Source organism: Chiloscyllium punctatum, chromosome 20 (genome assembly GCF_047496795.1).
Source record: "Chiloscyllium punctatum isolate Juve2018m chromosome 20, sChiPun1.3, whole genome shotgun sequence".
NCBI lineage: Eukaryota > Metazoa > Chordata > Chondrichthyes > Orectolobiformes > Hemiscylliidae > Chiloscyllium > Chiloscyllium punctatum.
In genome coordinates this window covers 67729044-67749883 of record NC_092758.1, presented here as the reverse complement: position 1 = coordinate 67749883, position 20840 = coordinate 67729044, and the positions used below count along the sequence as shown (strand labels likewise).

Below are 20840 nucleotides of genomic sequence, written 5' to 3'. Positions count from 1 at the left end.
AAGGACTTAGCAAAGGTGCCAGTAAAAAGGTTTTAATTACAAAGTTGACTTTAGAGTGAGAAGAATACTCCATGTTGTAAGATGGTTTCGTGTATAAAGTGCCATCAGTCATTTGGATATTCATGCCCCAGTAACTTGAATAAGAGAAAGGTTCCTTTTGAGGACGTATTTCTGGTCCTCAGTCTAAGTTGGTTGGATGCTCAGCAATCCCCTTGCTGATAGTTTGCAGTTTTATTGAATTCTACTGCAAACAAACGTAGTGGGAAGGGAAGGATTGAGTCTTTCCAAGTTTCATTATAAATCCAGTTAAGGTGGTTTAAAAGAAATACAAATTCTGCAAAGAGTTTCTGGTCAGGGTGCAATAGGCAATGTGGGTGCAAATTTTAAAAAGTTTAATCTTTCCTCAAGTTTCCATTCCAACTTGCTTTTTATTAGTAGTCATAAAGATTGGGCACAAACTGACACAATCAGACAATGGAACATAAATTTTTGAAAGATTTTATCAGGTATTAGTTAATTCATAGTATCATGATAATAAAAGCAGGAATATGCTATTTGGCCCATCCAGCCTGCTCCTCCATTTATTAAGATCATGGCTGATCTCTCCATCATCCCAGCTCCTCCCACCTCCAATATCCTTATAACCCTTTAATCATCCAACTGTGCCTTCAATATATTTAATGAAGTTGCCTCTACTGCTTCCTTGAACAGAGAATTTCATAGATTTGCTACTCTCTAAGAAAAGCAGTTCCTCCTCATCTCTGTCATAAATCTACTCTCCCTAATCTTAAAACTATGTCCCTAGTCTTAGTCTCACCTATCAACAGAAACAACTTGCCCGCTTCCATTCTACTTATAATTTTATATGCTTCTATAAGATCCCCTCTCTATCCCCTCTTATCTCTTCCATAATTGTATTTGTTTCTATAAGATATCCTCTCTTTTTCTAAGTTCTAGTGAGTATAGTCATAGGCGGTTCAACCTCTCCTCATAGGGCAACCACCTCATCTCTAGAATCAACCTCGTGAACCTCCTCTGTAGTGCCTCAGGCTAATATATCCATCCTCAAGTGAGGAGACCAGAACTGAGCACAATGCTCCAGGTGCAACCTCACCAACACCTTCTACAATGCAGCAGAACCTTCCTGCTCTTAAATTCAATCCCTCCAGCAATGACAGCCAATATTCCATTTACCTTCCTGATTACCTGTTGCGCCTACAAATCAATATGTTAAGCGTTTCATGTACCAGCATTCCTAAGTCCCTCTGCTAAAATCTTTCACCATTTAAATAATACTCTGATCTACTATTTTTACTTCCATTCACCAACATTGTATTCCATCTGCCAGACTTTTGCCCACTCACTTAACCTATCTAAATCTCTCTGCAGACCCTCCACAACCTCTGCACAGTTTATCTTGCCAATCAATTTAGTGTCATCAGCAAACTTGGATATGTTACACTTGGTCTCCTCTTCCAAATTATTTATATATATATCATGAAGATTTGTGGGTCCAACACCGACCCCTGCAACACCCCGCTCCAACCACAGAAACACCTATCTATCCCAATTCTCTGCTTTCTATTGGTTAGCCATTTCCTGCAACTCCATGCATTTTTAACTGATGGATGAGTCTTTGATGTGGCACCTTATCAAACACCTTCTGGAAATCCAAGTATACAACATCTACTGTTCCCCTCCATCCACTGCATTTGTTACATCCTGAAAGAACTCCAATAAGTTTGTCAAACAAGACATTCTCTTCCTGAACCTGCTTGATGGAGCCCTTTCCATTCAGATGTCTCACTATTTCTTCTTTAATGATAGCCTCAAGCATTTTCCTCAAGTTGTTAAGCTAATTGACCTATATTTACCTGTCTTTCTCCTACACCCTTTCTTAAACAGTGGCATGACATTCACTGTCTTCCAGCTTGTCAGAACTAGCCCAGAGTCCAGTGAATTTTGATAAATTACCAATAATTTACCAATAATCAAGAATTCCTGATGAAGGGCTTCTGCTCAAAACATCGACTCTCCTGTTCCTCGGATGATGTGGGTGCTGGTATAGGATGCGGTGAAGAAACGTGAAGTGCAAAAACTTTATTCTATTCCACCACCAAGAACAATGTAAACACAACTGAGTGGCCAGTGACAAAGCAGTGCCCTTCTCATCAAACAACAGTGCCTAAGTGAATGAAAAAGTGAAGGGAAGGGTCAGGATTAAATCAAAGTAGAACTGGAGGGAGAAATAAAACACTTCCCTCCCTACAGTGCCCATCTATTTCTGAACAGCTCAAGGGCATTGGACACCATGTGCTCCTTCTCTAGGGACACCTGGGCATGAACATAATAACGGAAGAGGGACAGGCAATCGGCCCTAATTACCCCCTCCATGGCCCGCTGCCTGGACCTGTTTAAGGCCAAGCCCAAGGAGAAGACCCATGAGGAGATCCTCTGGGGCACCCTCCCACCTCCTCACCGGGTGACCAAAAATCAGGAGCATGGGGGGAAGACACCCATGTGGCTAATGAACCAGTGACAAGCAAAGCCCAGCGTGAGCAATGCTTATATAAAAAAAACTGAAAGGAAGGCTTGGGATTGAATCAAAATTGAATTGGAGGGGGAAATAAAGCACTCCACTCCCCATGGTGCCCACCTCTCCCTAAAGAGTCAAGTGTATTGTTAGACACTTGTTGCTCCATCTCCAGAGACTTGCGGGCCTGAACATAACCGCAGAAGAGACTAAGAGCCAAGAGTAGAAGCAAAACCACGAGGAGATCCACTGTTCTACCCACTCCCTTCTGTACCAGGTGCACAAAGACCAGGAGCATGGGACTGAAGTGCAACCAAAGATATAAAAGAAAATCTTTAAGAAAACTAAAAAGGAAGTGTAGATGCACACACCCAACATATACATGGTCCATGGACTCCACAGCACCACAAAACAAATAGTTGAATTTCCTGATTAATACTTTTTTCTTTATTGAACAGTACAAAAATAGGAACAGTCAACACTAAATAGCAGTTTCCAATAAACAGTAATTTACAGTTGAAAGGGGTAGCAAGACCAAACCCCAAACCCTACCGTGCAACCAATTCACAGGGAAATGCAGATGAACCTCATATCCCACCTTAACCTACCTCTTCTGATTTTAATTTTCTTTTCCTATGAATAAATAAAGACAAAAGCCCACAATAACATTGACTTTGGCCTGCTGACTCAAGAGCCAGTTCCCCGCAAACAAATAAAACCAAAAACTGAAACCCACAGTAACACGCTGGCTCTGGCCAGCCAGCTCGGAGGTCAGTCACCTGAACTGAGGAAATCTAATCTCCTGTATTTTTTTCTTTATCTACCACCCACCGCAACCATTCTCCCCAACGCATCCTCCACCTACATCAAATTACTGTCATATAGCAATAGTACTTACATTCCTCACCACTCATATTTGCGTGCGTGTAGGTGCAAGACACACCAAATGAAAATAACTTTATCAACATTCTACCACCAGAAAAGACAACCGTGAGACCAATGAACCAGTGCTAAGCAAAGCCTACAGCGAGCAATGCTAATCTGAAAAAGGTGAAGGGGATACAAGGGACTAAATCAAAACAGATTTGGAGGGAAAAATAAAATACTTCACTCCCTACAGTGCCCACCTCTGCCTAAAGAGGTTAAGAGTAGTGGTAGACACTGTGTGCTCCTTCAAAGCCTGAACATAACTGTGGAAGAGGGGCAGGCAACTGGCCATAATGACCCCCTACACTTCTGCTCCTGGACCTGGTAATGGACAGCATGGCCAGGCCCAGGGGCAGACCCACTAGGAGATTGTTTGTCCTGCCCTCCCCCCTCTGACTGGGTGCTCAAAGATCATGGGGCTGAAGTGCTACCAAAAACAAAGAAGAAGATCCTTAAGAGAACTAAAAAAGGAATGCCCACAACCCATATATACATGGCCCATGAACTCTACAGTGCCACAAAACAAACAGTGGAATCTCCTGATCATATTCTTTTTTTATTTATTAAACTGTACAAAAATAACAACGGTCAACAATATGCAGCAGTTTACAATAAACAGCAATTTATAGGGGAAAGGGGCAACATGACCAAACACCAATCCCCACCTTACAACTAATTCACAGGGAAATGCGGGTGAATCCCAAATCCCACCTTAACATATCACTTCTGGTTTTTGTTTGTTTTTATTTTCTTTTTCTTTGTATTATATTTACTTCCCATACTTATGACCAAACAGGTAGACGAGAGTAAACCGGTTGATGTGGTGTATATGGATAAGGTTCGATAAGGTTCCCTACAGTAGACTATTATACAAAATGGAGGAATGGGATTGTGGGAGACATAGCAGTTTGGATCAGTAATTGGCTTGCTGAAAGAAAACGGAGGGTTGTAGTTGATGGAACATGTTCATCTTGGTGTCCAGTTAATATGGGCGTACCGCAAGGGTCAGTGTTGGGTCCACTGCTGTTTGTCATTTTTATAAATGACCTGGATGAGGGCTTAGAAGGGTAGGTTAGTAAATTTGCGGACGACACTAAGGTCGGTGGAGTTGTGGATAGTGACGAAGGATGTAGTAGGTTGCAGAGAGACATAGATAGGATGCAGAGCTGGGCTGAGAGGTGGCAAATGGAGTTTAATGTGGACAAATGTGAGGTGATACACTTTGGATGGAGTAAACGGAATGCAAAGTACTGGGCTAATGGTAAGATTCTTGGGAGTGAGATGAGCAGAGAGATCTCGGGGTCCATGTACACAGATCCCTGAAAGTTGCCACCCAGATTGACAGGTTTGCTTAGAAGGCATACAGTGTTTTGGCCTTTATTAATAGAGGGATTGAATTCCGGAACCAGGAGGTTATGCTGCAACTGTACAAAGCTCTGATATGGCCACACTTGGAGTATTGTGTGCAGTTATGGTCACCGCATTATAAGAAGGATGTGGAAGCTTTGGAAAGGGTGCAGAGGAGATTTACTAGGATGCTGCCTGGTATGGAAGGAATGTCTTATGAGGAAAGGCTGAGGGCCTTGAGGCTGTTTTCGTTAGAGAGAAGAAGGTTGAGAGGTGATTTAATAGAAGATACAAGATGATCAGAGGGTTAGATAGGGTGGACAGGGAGAGCCTTTTTCCAAGTATGGGCTCGGCAAACACAAGGGGACACAACTTTAAAGTGAGGGGAGATAGGTATAAGACAGGTGTCAGAGGTAGTTTCTTTACTCAGAGAGTAGTAAGGGTATGGAATGCTTTGCCTACAATGGTAGTAGATTCGTAAAGTTTAAGTGCATTTAAGTTGTAATTGGACAGGCATATGGACGTACATGGAATAGTGTAGGTGGGATGAGCTTCAGATGAGTATGACAGAGCGGCGCACAATCGAGGGCCAAAGGGCTTGTACTTTTCTGTAATGTTTTATGTTCTCTGTTCTATATATGTCATACAGAGATAGTGCTTATATTCCAGCAACCCCTCTCCTAGTTATATATTTTTTTCTTTGAATAATTTATTATTACTCCACCATCAGGAAAAATCACCCATGTGGCCAAGGAAGCAGTGACAAGCAAAGCCCAGAGCAAGCAAAGTTTATGTGAAAAAGGTGAAAGGGAGGGTAGGAACTAAACCAAAATAGAATTGCAGGAAGAAATAAAGCACTCCACTCCCAGGGTGCCCACCACTCCTTAAAGTGATAAAGAGTGCTGATAGACACAGTGTGCTCCATCTCATGCGATGCCCGGGCCCAAACATACCTGTGGAAGAGGCGAAGGCAGTCAGGCCTAATGACGCCCTCCACAATCCACGACCTAGTCCTGTTAATGTCCAGCCTGACCAGGCCCAGGAGCAGACCCACGAAGAGAGCCTCTGACCTATCTGTTCCCCTCAGCACCTGCTGCCCAAAGATCAGGGAAATAGGGCTGAAGAGCAACCAATAACATAAAAGAGCATCCTTAAAAAACTAAAAAGGGAGTCTAAATTCCCACATCCCATATACACATGGGCCATGGACTCCACAGAGTCACATTCAAAGATTCCTGGGTTTTTTTGCACATAGAATGCTTTACTTTATATGTCCAGTGCTGTTTGAAATGATGGGTTTGATCGGAGTCTGAACTTCATGGGTAGAAGATGGAACAGGGATTGTGACTGCACTGTCACCTTGAACTAAATGCTTAGTCTCTTTAGCAGAAGTGCCAGCCCTGCTCCCAGGCAGCAGTCTCGATGTCTACAAGTCATCACTTCAAAGCAGAGGCTGAGCTCCAGGTAACTGAAGCCATCTCCATGCACAAACCTAATTCCAGCTCCTCTCCCAAATTCAGAAGTTATCTACAAAGTACTGTAAATCAGGACTGTCCAGGGCTACTTGTCTGTGTTCACAGCAGCTTGAAGACATGAAAAGGTGATGTATTTTACAGATTAAAGGCAGTGTATTGGCTTTACTAACCTCAATAACTGGAATGTAAGCAGGGCTGAGGACCTCGGTGACATATCTTGTACTGCCCCTTTCCAGTGTAAGATTATGTTTTTTGGCCTGGACTCCCCTATCTATTCCTAACCATTTACTTGTCTGTCATGTTAATGCTGTCTGTGAGGAGCGGTGGTAGTTATGTCACTGGGTAGCTAGCGTGGAAATTAAATCAACTCGACTCAACTGTTAGCAAGAGCAAAGAAAAGAGCTTTATTCAGATTCTGCAGAATCAACCCAATTCATTTGACCAGATGTCCCATGTAAAGGGCACTTGAGCACAATTCAGATACTCTTCTTATACCATTCTTATCACACTCTCAAGGGCAAAGACTGGGAAAACTTAAGCTGTTATTTTCTCATCTCCTGGTCGTGGATATAACTGTTCTTATGCTTTCCTTAGCTTTTGCTGAATTCGACTGTAGCAAGGTCAAGTTGAATGTTTACAAAGTTCAAAGACAAGCTGTCTTCTGGCTGCAGAACTCAGCACTCAGCACAGCATTAAATTCAGATTTCACAGTAAATGTTAAATTTGTTAATTTTCCATTACAGTAGCTAATCCAGCTGCTCAGGTAAATGTCCTGGGGCCAAGGTTTAAAGTCAAGATGACAGTGGTGCTGGAAAAGCACAGCAGGTCTGGCAGCATCCAAAGTGCAGGAAAATTGACGTTTTTGACACAATGAAGAACAACAAGCTTTGTTTATATTCCACCACCAGGAAGAAAAGAAACACCCAAGTGGCCAGTGACAAGCAGTGCCCTTGACATCAAAGGACAATGCTGTGTGATCGAAGATTATGTTTTTTTAACAGGATGTCTGACACTCCTGTTCTTTTTTTTTGACACAATCAAGAGGCGAGTCCTTGCACACACTGGTCCAGCTCCCTCAGAGCCAGCTCTTAGAGAGAACAGAACCTCTGGCACTCCTGTTTATATTTTTTAATTACCCCCACACAACCGCCTAACTGCAGTAGCACTTATTTTTTCCCCAGCACCCATGTTGTGTGTGTGCAGGTGTGAGACACAGTGAAAGACACAATGTGTATGAATCTTTATTCAGTTTCCACCACCAGGAAGCAAAGAAACACCCGAGTGGCCAGTGACAAGCAGTGCCCTTCACATCAAAGGGCAATGCTGTGTGATCAAACAGTGAAGGGGAGGGCAGGGATTAAATCAAAATAGAGTTGGAGGGAGAAATAATGCACTCCACTGCCTGCGGCACCCACCTCTCCCTGAACAACTCCAGGGTGTCGGTGGACACTGCGTGCTCCTTCTCCAGAGACACCCGGCCTCTAAGATTATGGTTTATATCTGTCAGCCAGTGTTTCTGATTTACCATGTTAACAACACCAATCAGCAATCTGATACTCAATGAGATCCTCCTAGCCCTTGTTCACTAGAAACCCATAAACATTTGACTCAATAACAAATTATTACCACTGAGCCAATTTTTAGAGGAGATGTATTTATATATTCTTTACTTAATAATTTACTCCTTAATTTAATCAGGTTTGTCACTTTGAGGGTCAGATGTGACAGATTTACTAAGCATACAGTAATTAAACAATAATGCTCCTGATCTTTGGGCATCTGGTGCCGAGACAGGACAAAGGATCTCCTCGTGGATCTGCTCCTGGGCCTGGCCATGCTGGCCATAAACAGGTCCAGGCAGCGAGCCATGCAAATAACCTTTATGGCCAATTGCCTGCCCCTCTTCTGTAGCTATGTTTGCACCCGTGTGTCCCTGGAGAAGGAGCACACGATGTTCACTAATTCTCTCGGGGTCTTTAGGAAGCGAAAGTCAATGAGTGGCATGGAGTGCTTTATTTGCCCCTCCAATTCTATTTTGATTTAATCCTTACCCTCCCCTTCACTTTTTTGTTTGTGTAGGCATTGCCCTTAAGAATGGGGCTCTGTTTACCACAGGCCACTTGGGTAGTTTTACTTTCTGGTGGTGGAATATTAATAAAGTTTTCTATACTTGATGTTTTTTCACTGTGTCCTACACACACACAACATGGGTGCTGATTAAAATAGACACTACTGCTGTTTGGCAGTAGTGTGGATGCTTTTTTAAAAAAATATATATATAACCAGCAGAGTCAACTGCAAATGCTGTGGCACTGTGGAGTTCATGGACCATGTATATGTTGGGTGCAAGTGTTTGCACCCCTTTTTTGGTCACCTGAAGAACTTTCTTCTCTGCTTCTGGTTGCAATTCACTTCCATGTTTCTGGTCTTTGGGTACCTGATGTGGAGGGGATCAGGGAGGTCAGAGGATCTCCTCATGGGTCTGCTCCTGGACCTGACCAGGCTGGCCATTAACAAGTCCAGGCAGTGGGCTGGCCAGGGGGTTGTTATGGCCGATTGCCTGCCCATCTTCTGCAGTTATGTTCGGGCCTGGGTGTCCCCAGAGAAGGAGCATGTGGTGTCTACCAATCTTCTTGATACCTTTACAGAGAAGTGGACACCGCGGGGAATGGAGTGCTTTATTTCCCCCTCCAATTCTATATTGATTTAGTCCCTACCCTCCCTTTCACTTTTTTACATAAGCATTGCTCGCTCTGTGGTTTGCTTGTCAATGGTTCATTGGCCACATGGGTGTCTAGAGAATATGAGGCCGGAAAAGAAAATATAACCAGGAGATTTAAATAACCTCGATTGAGAGGACTAATTCTCAGCTGGCTGGTCGCACAGTCAGTGTAAACTGCTGTTCTTTTTATTGAGAACTTATTCCTGAGCTTGCTGGGCCACAGCCAGTGTGAACTGTTTTTTTTGGTGAGCTGATTTTTGTGCAGTCAGTGCACTCTGGAGGATTGGTGACTGGAGGATGACTTGGCGAAGGCACCCTGCCTACCTACTGCTGGTTCGTGGACTGTGCCTTCACAAGTAAGATTGACCATCAATCTGTGGTCTGTGCTTCCTGGATGTGTCTGTGCCTCCATGAGTGTAATCTGCCATTATGAGTGGACTTCACCTGTGTGTGTACTTGGTTTCGTGTGTGGATTTAATTTCTAGTGTCGATTTGGCCCCCGGGAGTAGATTCTCCCTGTCTGTGTGGACTCTGCCTTTGGACATGGAAGCTGCCTTTGGGTGTAGACTTTTGTTCCTGTGTTTGGGCTCTGTAATTGTCTGTGGACTTTGTCACTGTGTGTGATTCTGTTACTGTCAGTGGAATTTGTTCTTTGTGTGTGTTTCTGTGTGTGTGTGTCATATTTTTGTGTGTTCTTATATAAAATAGGCTCAACCAATGGCCAGTTTGTCAATAGTTGGAAGACAGATGTCCAGCCTGGGAAAAAGTGAGCCAGGGAGGGACAGTTTGTTTGCGAGGCAGCAAGGTGCCAGAAGATGCATGCGATAACCAGAGGTTGGATGGTGCAGGGGTCTAGATGGAAGGCAGGATACGGTGCACGGACCAGCCGGGGACCATTTGGCTGATGGCTAGCTCGGGGGGGAAAGTGGGTTGGGCATGCCCAGTTAGTAGGCAGGGTGGCCAAGTGCCAGAGGATGTGTAGGGCAGTTGGGGTTTGGAAGGTGTTGGGAGCTGGATGGCTCTTAGCCAGTCCACGTAACAGAAGACAGGCTACTGGCTAGTTGGTGCATGGAGCAGCTTGGGATGTAAGGTCAGAAGGGTGGCTGAGAGCCAAATCTGTGTGTTGTGTATTTTTTTTTACTGTTTTTGCTGTTTCAGTTGATATATGTCTTATGGACTGTTTTGTATTTAACCTGATTCAGGTGATGTGCTCTAATGTGAGGTGTTTGTTGCATACGGTGGGCCTTTGCCTACTGTTTAATGTTTTATCTTTGGGGAATGTTATGTTTCCTTTCATGTGAAAGGAAAAGTGACCTTTGTGACAATTTTGTTCGGTTTGATGTACTGTTACTGCTTAAAATGAGATTTGGGGCATCCTATGCTGATGTCCTTGATTCTCTATTGTACTGTAATTGCTTACATGTCTTGTATCTTTATGTAAACTTAAATTTAAAAAAAAACAAGAAATTTAGAATCACCTCATTGAGGGGACTGACTCCAAGTACACTGACACAGTGTACTGTGCACAAGTCAATAAAGGGTGATTTGGTAACAGGATACAGTTATTTCAAAGCGGAGTGATATTGACTCCTGGTTCAACAACATCCTAATTATAAAACCTCTTCCTCATTTTCAACTACCTGTGTGATCTTACCCATTCTAAAGTTTGTAATCTCCTCCAATCTCCTGAAACCTCAGAGCTTAACTAATTCTGACCTCTTGACCATCCTCTGATTTTAAAGTGGCCTTATATTTTGGCTGCCGAAGTTCTCACTTCTAGAATTCCCTCCTCTAAGCCTCTACAATTCTCTGCTTCATTTTCTTCCTTTAAGATATTCTTTAAAGTCTATGCCTTTGATTCGTCTTTTAGTTTTCTTTTTGAATATCTCTCCAGTGTCAAATTTTGCTCAATAATATTCCTGTGAAATGCTTTGTGATATTTTATTATGCTAAAGGTGATATTTATGTTTATATACACATATATACAAGCTTTTGCTGTTGTAGATAGATTCTGTAAATGGTTTCAGTTCACAGATTCACATGACAGATTTCAAGTTACATTTACTGCCTCCTTTTAAAGTTGGATTGAAGTCACTTTTTAAGAGGAATTACAGATGAACCAGATACAGTTGGCTTCAGTGTCAGAGAATGCATCCTGTGAAGTATCAGGATGCTATGCTTCCTCAGGAAAATAAATGTTGTGCCTTCAACAATGACATCTCCCATCTCTTAGTTCTATATCCAGAGTTGATGGTAACATTTTGTTCTGTAATAAAAATGACAGAATGTTGGGTACACCAGGTTAAATAATGATAAGCCCGTGTTCGACTTCACATTCAATCTGTCCTGTTCTCTTATGTCTCTTATTTTGGTAGATTATTTTGGTTCAAGCATCCCTTCAACATGTAATTGGAGCTGATTTTCATTCATTAATGAAAGAAAGAGTTACATTTATTTGACACCTTTCATTAACCTGCTCATGAAGTCTGAAAGTACTTTACAAAAAACAAATTACTTTTGAAGTATGGTTTCCTGTCTGAATGTAACTGTATTCCATATACAGCTGCGACAGTGGCCAGATAATCCTTGTTTTAGTGATGTTTATTGAGGGTAATTATTCATGAGGAGAGTAAAGAGAATGCTCTGACTCTATTCTGAAGTAGTATCAAGGGATCTTTTATATGTACGTCAGCACAAAAACATCTAATATGCAAAATAGCAGACCCAGCATTCACCATTTCCTTGGCAATGCACTGGAATGTCAGCATAGAATCTTGTGCTCAAAAGTCTGAAATGGAATTCAAATCCACAGTCTTCTCAGATCAGACTCTAGAATACTACCAACAGAAAGAGTGTTGCTGAGTCTGCAATAGGATATTGCCAAACAGCAGTAATTCTTATTTCTCCCCAGCACCTATGTGATGTGCGTGTCGGTTGAAGAAACAATGAGTGCAGAAAATTTTATTCACATTCCACCACCAGTTTGCTGTTTTGAAAACTGTAGGGGTGATGGATTCTCAGGTGAATGTAGCATGAACAGCCAAATTTCTGGTAATGAGACTGGGTCAAATGCAATGCGGGTTACGTGAGGTTCCAAGAAATCGATTGTGATAGAGGACTGTCTGGTCAGAGGCATAGACAGATGTTTCTATGGCCAGCAGTGAAAAATCAGATTGGTATGTTGCCTCCCTGGTGCCAGGATCAAGGTTAACTCAGATAGGGTGCAGAATGTTCTCAAGAGGGAAAGGGCACAGCAGGAGGTCATTGTACACATTGAACCAACAACATAGAAAAGTAAAAGGATGAGATTCTGAAAGGAGAATATAGAGAGTTAGGCAGGAATTTAAAAAAGGAGGTCCTTGAGAGTAACAATATCTGGATTACTCACAGTGCTACGAGCAAGTGATGATAGAGCAGTTGAATTCATGGCTGAGGAGCTGGTGTATGGGAGAAGGATTCACATTTTTAGATCATTAAAATCTCTTCTGGGATGGGAGTGATCTGTACAAGAGGATGGATTACACCTGAATTGGAAAGGGTCTAATATACTGGCAGGGAGATTTGCTAGAGCTTATCGGGAGGATTTGAAGGTTGGGGGAGGTGGAACCCTGGGATATAATGAGGAAAGAGATCAATCTGAGACTGGTACAGTTGAGAAAAGAAGCGAATCAAATGGTCAGAGCAGGCAGGGACAAAGCAGAGAACAAGATAGAACTGATAAATTAACTGCAATGCAAGAGGCTGAACAGGGAAGGCAGATGAACTTAGGGCATGGTTAGGAACATGGGGCTGGGATCTCATAGCAATTATAGAAATGTGGCTCAGGATGGGACAGGACTGGCAGCTTAATGTTCCAGGATACAATGCAATAGGAAGGACAGAAAGGGAGGCAAGAGAGGAGGGGAAGTGGCGTTTTTGATAAGGGATAGCATTGCAGCATTGCATTACAGGAGGATATTCCTGGAAATACATCCAGGGAAGTTATTTGGGTGGAACTGAGAAATAAGAAAGGGATGATCATCTTATTGGGATTGAATTATCCATCCCCTAACAGTCAGCAAGAAATTGAGAAACAAATTTGGAAGGAGATTTCAGTTATTTGTAAGAATAATAGTGGTTATGGTAGGGGATTTTAACTTTCCAAACATAGACTGGGACTGCCATAGTATTAAGGGTTTAGATGGAGAGGAATTTGTTAAGTGTGTACAAGACAATTTTCTGATTCAGTATGTGGATGTAGCTACTAGAGAAGGTGCAAAACCTGACATACTCTTGGGAAATAAGGCAGGGCAGGTGACTGAGGTGCCAGTGGGGGAGCACTTTGGGGCCAGCGACCATAATTCTATTTGTTTTAAAATCGTGATGGAAAAGGGACAGACCAATACAAAAGTTAAAGTTCGAAATTGGAGGAAGGCTAATTTTGATGGTATCAGGCAAGAACTTTCAAAAGTTGATTGGGAGCAGATGTTCGCAGGTGAAGGGGCAGCTAGAAAATGGGAAGTCTTCATAAATGAAGTGACGAGAGTCCAGAGACAGTATATTCCTGTTAGGGTGAAAGGAAAGGCTGGTAAGTGTAGGGAATACTGGATGGCGAGAGAAATTGAGAGTTTGGTTAAGAAAAAGAAGGAAGCTATAACAGGTATAGACAGCAGAGATCGAGTGAATCCTTAGAAAGTAGCAGGAGTATATACATAAGAGGGAAATCAGAAGTGCAAAAAGAGGACATTTGACAGCTTTGGTAAATAAGGTTAAGGAGAATCCAAAGAGTTTTTACAAATACATTAAGGACAAAAGGGCAACTCGTGAGAGAATAGGGCCCCTCAAAGATCAGCAAGGTAGCCTTTGTGTGGAGCCACAGAAAATGGGGGCGATACTAAACCAGTATTTTGCATCAGTGTTTATTGTGGGAAAGGAATGGAAGACATAGATTGTGGGTAAATAGATGGCGACATTTTAAAAAAAAATGTCCATATTACAGAGAAGGAGGTGCTGGATGTCTTGAAACGCATAAAAGTGGACAAATCCTCAGGACCTGATCAGGTGTACCCTAGAACTCTGGGGGCAGCTGGAGAAGTGATTGCTGGGCCTCGTGCTGAGATATTTGTATCATCAATAGTCACAGGTGAGATGCCAGAAGATTGGAGGTTGGCTAACATGGTTCCACTACTTAAGAAAGGTGGTAAGAACAAGCCAGGGAACAATAGACTGGTGAGCCTGACGTCGGTGGTGGCAAGTAGTTGGAGGGAATCCTGAGGGACAGAATGTACATGTATTTAGAAAGGCAAACACTGATTGGGATAGCCAGCATGGTTTTGTACATTGGAAATCATGTCTCACAAACTTGATTGAGTTTTTTGAAGAAGTAACAAAGAGGATTGATGAGGGCAGAGCAGTAGAAGTGATCTCCATGGAGTTCAGTAAGGTATTTGCCAATGCTCCTCATGGGAGACTGGTTAACAAGGTTAGATTTCATTGAATACAGAGAGAACTAACCATTTGGATACAGAACTGGCTCAAAGGTAGAAGGCAGAGGGTGATGGTGGAGGGTTGTTTTTCAGACTGGATGCCTGTGACCATTGGAGTGCCACAAAGATCAGTGCTGGGTCCTCTACTTTTCATCATTTATGTAAATGATTTGGATGTGAGCTTAAGAGGTAAGTTTGCAGATAACACCAAAATTGGAGGTGTAGTGGACAGTGAAGAAGGTTACCTCGGATTACAATGGGATCTTGACCAGATGGGTCAATGGGCTGCGGAGTGGCAGATGGAGTTTAATTTAGATAAATGCAAGGTGCGGCATTTGAGAAAGCAAATCTTAGCAGGATATATACACTTAATGGTAAGGTCCTGGACAGTGTTGCTGAACAAAGAGACCTTGGACTGCAGGTTCATAGCTCCTTGGAAGTACAGTTGCAGATAGATAGGATAGTGAAGAAGGCATTTGGTATGCTTTCCTTTATTGGTCAGATTATTAAGTACAGGATGTTGTGAAACTTTAAAGGGTTCAGAAAAGATTCACAAGGATGTTACCAGGGTTGGAGAATTTGAGCTATAGGGAGAGGTTGAATAGGCTGGGGTTGTTTTCCCTGGACCATCGGAGACTGATCGGTGATCTTATCGAGGTTTAGAAAATAATGGGTGGCATAGATAGGATAAATTCTTTTCCCTGGGGTGTGGGAATCCAGAAATAGAGGGCATAGGTTTAGGATGAGAGGGGAAAGAAAGAAGAGACCTATGGGGCAACGGTTTCACACAAAGAATGGTGTGTGTGTGGAATTGCTGCCAGAGGGAGTGCTGGAGGCTTGTACAATTGCAACATTTAAAAGGCATCTGGATGGGTACATGAATAGGAAGGGTTTGGAGGGATACGGGCCAGGTTCTTGCAGGTGGGACTAGATTGGGTTGGGATATCTGGTCGTCATGGACAAATTGGACCGAAGGGTCTGTTTCCATGCTGTACATCTCTATGAATCTATAACCAGGAAGAAAGAACACCCAAGTGGCCAGTGACACATAGTGTCCTTCTCTTTCTGGGTAATGCCTATGTGATCAAAAAAGTGAAGTGGAGGGATTAAATCAAAATTGAATCGGAGAGGGAAATAAAACATTCCATGCTCCACGTGCCCACCTCTGTTATTTGGTCATTTAGATCATTGTTGTTTAGGAAACCTTTTGTCTGCCCTCATGTCTGCCCAGCAAAGATGTTACTGACTGCATTTCAAATCTATTTCACTGAATGTGATGTGCTTTGACATGGAAACAAAGAAAATAGTAGCAGGGGTAGACCATTTGCCTGTTCAAACCTGCTTCACCATTCAATATGATCGTGTTTTATCACTCAGTTCAGTAAACAGTACCCATTTTCTCGCAATAGTCTTTGATCCCTTTATAGCTAAGAATTATATCTAACTTCGTTTTTAAAACTTGCAATGTTTTCGCCTCAATTGTTTTCTGTGGCATAGAATTCCACAGACTCATCAATCTCTGGTGGAAAAACCTTCTTCAAGTCTTCAAATGGGCGGCACGGTGGCACAGTGGTTAGCACTGCTGCCTCACAGCGCCAGAGACCCAGGTTCAATCCCCATCTCAGGCGACTGTCTGTGTGGAGTTTGCACATTCTCCCTGTGTCTGCGTGGATTTCCTCCGGGTGTTCTGGTTTCCTCCCACAGTCCAAAAATGTGCAGGTTAGGTGAATTGACCTAAATTGCTCGTAGTGTTAGGTGCAGGGGTAAATGTAGGGGGGTGGGTCTGGTTGGCGGCGGGTCGGCGTGGACTTGTTGGGCTGAAGGGCCTGTTTCCACCCTGTAGGTAATCTAATCATCTATAACCTTAAACTATGACCCCTGGTTCTGGATGTCCAGTCATTGAAAACATCCTTCCTATATTTACCCTATCTCATCCTGCCAGAACTTTCTAAGTTTCTAAGAGATCGTCCCTCATTCTTCTAAACTCCACTAATCATAATCCTAACAGATCCAGTGTCTCTTCAAACTCAGTCCAGCCATTCCAGGAATCAGTCTGGTAAACTTTTGGTACACTTCCTTCATAGGCCGAATATCTTTCCTTTGGTAAGGAGACCAAAACTGCACACAATAATCCAGGTGTGATCTCACCAAAATATCACGATTGAGACAATAATCTTTTTTCACGCTTTTGCTACCAAAGTGGATAAACTCACATTTATCTATATTGTACTTAACCTGGTGTGCATTTGTCTACTCATGCAATCTGTCCAAATTACACTGTATTTGTGCATCTTCCTCAGAGTTCATCCTCCCACCCAGCTTTGTGTCATCTGCCAACTTAGAGATATTAAATTCAATTCCCTCATCTTAATCATCAGTATATGTTATAAATCCATATAATAACCCACTAGTCACTGCATGCCAGACTAAAAATGATCCATCCTACTGTTGGTTTGCTATCTACCAATCAGTACACTACCCTCAATAGAGTTTTACAAATTAATATCTTGTATAGGACCTTATCAAAAACCTTCTGAACCCACAATTATTGGCTATTCCTCATCAACTCTATCAGTTATACCCTTAGAGAATTCCAGTAGATTTATAATCATAGAGTCATACAGCATAGAAATAGACACCTCAGCCCAACTCATCCGTGCCGACCAGGTTTCCTAAAATGAACTATACCACTTTTGCCTATTTTGGACCATGTCCCTCTAAACCTTTCCTATGCATGTATCTGTCCAAATTACTTTTAAATGTTATAATTGTCCTCACCTCCACCATTTTCTCTGGCAGCTTGTTCCATAAACTCTGTGAAAAGCTGTCCTTACCTCCCCTTTAAATATTTCCTCTCTTACCTTAAACCTATGCCCTCTAATTTTAGACTTTCAAACCTATTCATCTTATCTACATTCCTCATGATTTTATAAACCTCTATAAGGTTACCCCTCAGCCTCCTATGTTCCAGAGAAAAATGTTCCAGGCTATCCAGCCTCTCCTTATAACTTAAAACTTCTTGGCAACACCCTTGTAATTTTTTTTTGCCCCCTTTCCAGTTTAATAACATCCTCCCTCTGCCAAGACAAGAAGAATTTTATGCAATACTCCATAGGTGGCCTTACCAATGTCTTCTACAGCTGTAGCATGATGTTCCAACTCTTGTACTAAATGATCTCAGCGATGAAAGGAGAATGCTTGCTGATGATGACCCGTGATACCACTTTCAAGGAGCTGTATATCTTGTTTGACACCACTCTCCACTGCTTTGCTATCAACTGTGTAAGTCCTGCCTTGATTTGTCTTATCAAAATGCAATACTATGCATTTATCGGCATTAAACTTTATTTGCCATTCCTTGGGTCACAACCCTGTTGATCAAGATCCCATTGTGCTTTTAGATAATCTTCTTCACTGTCTACTATAACACCAATTTGGTTGATGTCAACTGCAAGCTTACTAACCATGCCTCCTATATTCTTTCCAAATCATTTATATAAATGACAAACCCAGCCAATTCTTGCAGCACTGGTGACAGGTCTCCAGTCTGAACAACAGCGCTGTACCACCATCCTCTGTCTCATACTGCCAAGCCAAGTTTGTATGCAACTGGCTAGCTCTCTCCAGATCCCATGTGATTTAACCTTATTAATCAGTCTATCATGCAGAACCTTGTCGAAGGCCTTGTTAAAGCCCATGTCAACAACATATACCACTCTGCTTTCATCTATCATCTTGGTCACCTCTTTAGAAAATTCGATCAAATTTGTGAAACATAACTTCCCACAAACAAAGCCATGTCAAACTATCCCTAATCAGTCCTTGTCTTTCCAAAGGCATGTAGATCCTGTTTCTCAGAATCCCATCAAGCAAGATTAGATTACTTACAGTGTGGAAACAGGCCCTTCGGCCCAACAAGTCCACACCGCCCCGCCGAAGCGCAACCCACCCATAACCCTACATCTACCCCTTACCTAACACTACGGGCAATTTAGCATGGCCAATTCACCTGACCTGCACATCTTTGGAGTGTGGCAGGAAACCAGAGCACCCAGAGGAAACCCACGCAGACACGGGGAGAATGTGCAAACTCCACACAGAGAGTCGCCTGAGGCGGGAATTGAACCCGGGTCTCTGGCGCTGTGAGGCAGCAGTGCTAACCACTGTGCCACCATGCGCCCACAACTTACAGTTAAAATCATAGAATACCTGCAATATGGAAGAAGACCAATCTGTCCATCGGGTCTACACTGACCCTGCAAAAAGCAGCTCATCCAGGCACACCCCAAATGTTATTCCCTCATTTGATATAGACAAGCAACCTTCATAGTATTGTTACAAAATGTTATGAAGTACACATATAATTTTATTTTTATGTACAGACAATTATTTTTTGATAGAAAAGGCTCAATTTAATGTTTTCTACTGTCTATCTCGTCTTCCTTCAGCTTAAACATTTCTATTATAAGTTCCCTAAATGTTAGTTTTCCTTTTTGAAATAAGGATTCATGAATGCATTTTGTGTTAGACCAGACCAGACTTCCTCAAAATATTTAAGATGATAGCCTGGACCGTAACCTTTTCTTATTTTAAAGGCAAATGTAAAATGCTGCGCTCCAGATGCAATTCGACTGGTCAAACTACTCGATGTTAAGGAAAATACAATATATCTAAACACTGTCATTAAAATACAGCAAAAGAAAGATGGATTTATAATAATTTAATTATATTGGAAAACTTAACAGCATAATAGAGACAGTAACTATTATTAAGTGACTGTTCCAGTATAATAACATCCCATAAACACACCCTTTTGCAAAAAAGCCAAGTCAGAAAAAGATTTTGTCTCACATACAATGCAGCAGACTAGGAAGAGAACTCCTAGCTTTTGGCTATAATCGAGAGAGAGCAAATAGATTCCACTTCTTTAAGCCCACAATAGCAACTGCTGAAAGCTAACTGAAAATCATTGATTTATGAGAGCTTGATCAAATCTACTCAGGCTGCTTCTACTGTTTCACATTTTTTAAAAAACCCAAGGCCTCACAAGTTGTTTATCTTCTCAGAGACTGCTCAATACCTGTCTCCCAAGTTCTCTCCAAAAGAATCCAAGACAAAACACACCTCTTAAAGCAATAGCATCATTACATTTACATGAGACTATTTGTTTGAGGAAAGCATCACAGCTGAGGACCAGCTAGTCTGCACCAGCATTTGTTTATGTGAGAGACACGAGATAGTCCATGTTTGATTTTTATTCTCTCATCTTGGGGATATTGGGAAAATAGTCTCACCTTTACTAGTAACAGAGTTGAGATTAATTAACTCAGCACGTTTTGAGTATCAAACATATGAACTCTTTGTTATAATTTTTTCATAACTGTTTTTCACCTGGATATGTAATGACTTAGTCACAAGAAGAGCTCCAAGCTTCCTTTTATCTTCAGAATGCATTTTGTGCTCTGTGTGATGTTTTGAACCCTCATTTAGAACCCTCATATTGATTGTTTTCATTGCTAATTGGACATGCAAACAATGATGGACACACAATCCATTCAGCCTGTATCATGCAGCTGACATGCCTTGCTCACCACAATGCATACTCTCTGCACTCTGAAAAAAAACATATTATAACTTGGCAAAGATGAAATTTGAGAAAAAAAAGTGAAGTTTAAGAAAATACATCTGGAAAGTTCCTTTCTCAGACTTGAATGTTCAAAATTCGTCCAGGAGACCATTTTGGAAGTAATGAATGTTGCATTAATGTGTGGGGTGATCACAGTACTAACATAAAATGCCCTTTACATGAATTATCAGGAGAACAATTTGAGGAACTTCATAGCATCCGCATCAGATGAATGAACAAAAATTGGAAGTACATGCATCAGAAGAAGTAAAGCTGTTATTTAGCTTTGTTGGTTGAAGACGGAGTGTTTGGTAGAGATTGCCTCGAATTTATCTGGACTAAACAGAAGATTGCATGCCTGGAATGAAATCCAATTAAGATGATTGATGACTTCCAAGTCTCATCTAAGTTGAGATTTAGTAAGCTCGGACAATTATTTACACTTATTTTTGGGATTGTAGGCCCAGCAGAGTATCCTCCAGAGTCTTTTTTTTCATTTAATCTAAAACGTCCACCTAAACAATCTCTTCCATTAGTATTCTTGGAAATTCTAGTGATCTAGTAATAGAACTATGTTGCTATAGAGTGCAATGCTTGATCTCCAGAAATCAGTACTTAGAAAATTAAAATAACCATCTTGGGAGAAAAAAAGGAGATAAGTAATACTGATTGAATGTCGAAGACCGTAGCAGGTATCAGTCTTTTATTGGTCTTCTCATGTTATTTTTGCAACAAGAAATGCTCA

At 41.8% G+C, this 20840-nt stretch overlaps 1 long non-coding RNA gene across 1 annotated transcript in view; it reads right to left on the bottom strand.

The window, feature by feature from the left end:
• Window positions 1-11078: 11078 nt before the first annotated feature.
• The window catches only part of LOC140492181 (uncharacterized), a 36206-nt gene continuing 26444 nt past the window's right edge, over window positions 11079-20840 (bottom strand). The window contains exon 3 of the long non-coding RNA XR_011963512.1: window positions 11079-11270. This is a non-coding gene — a long non-coding RNA (uncharacterized lncRNA). The remainder of the gene's footprint in view (window positions 11271-20840) is intronic.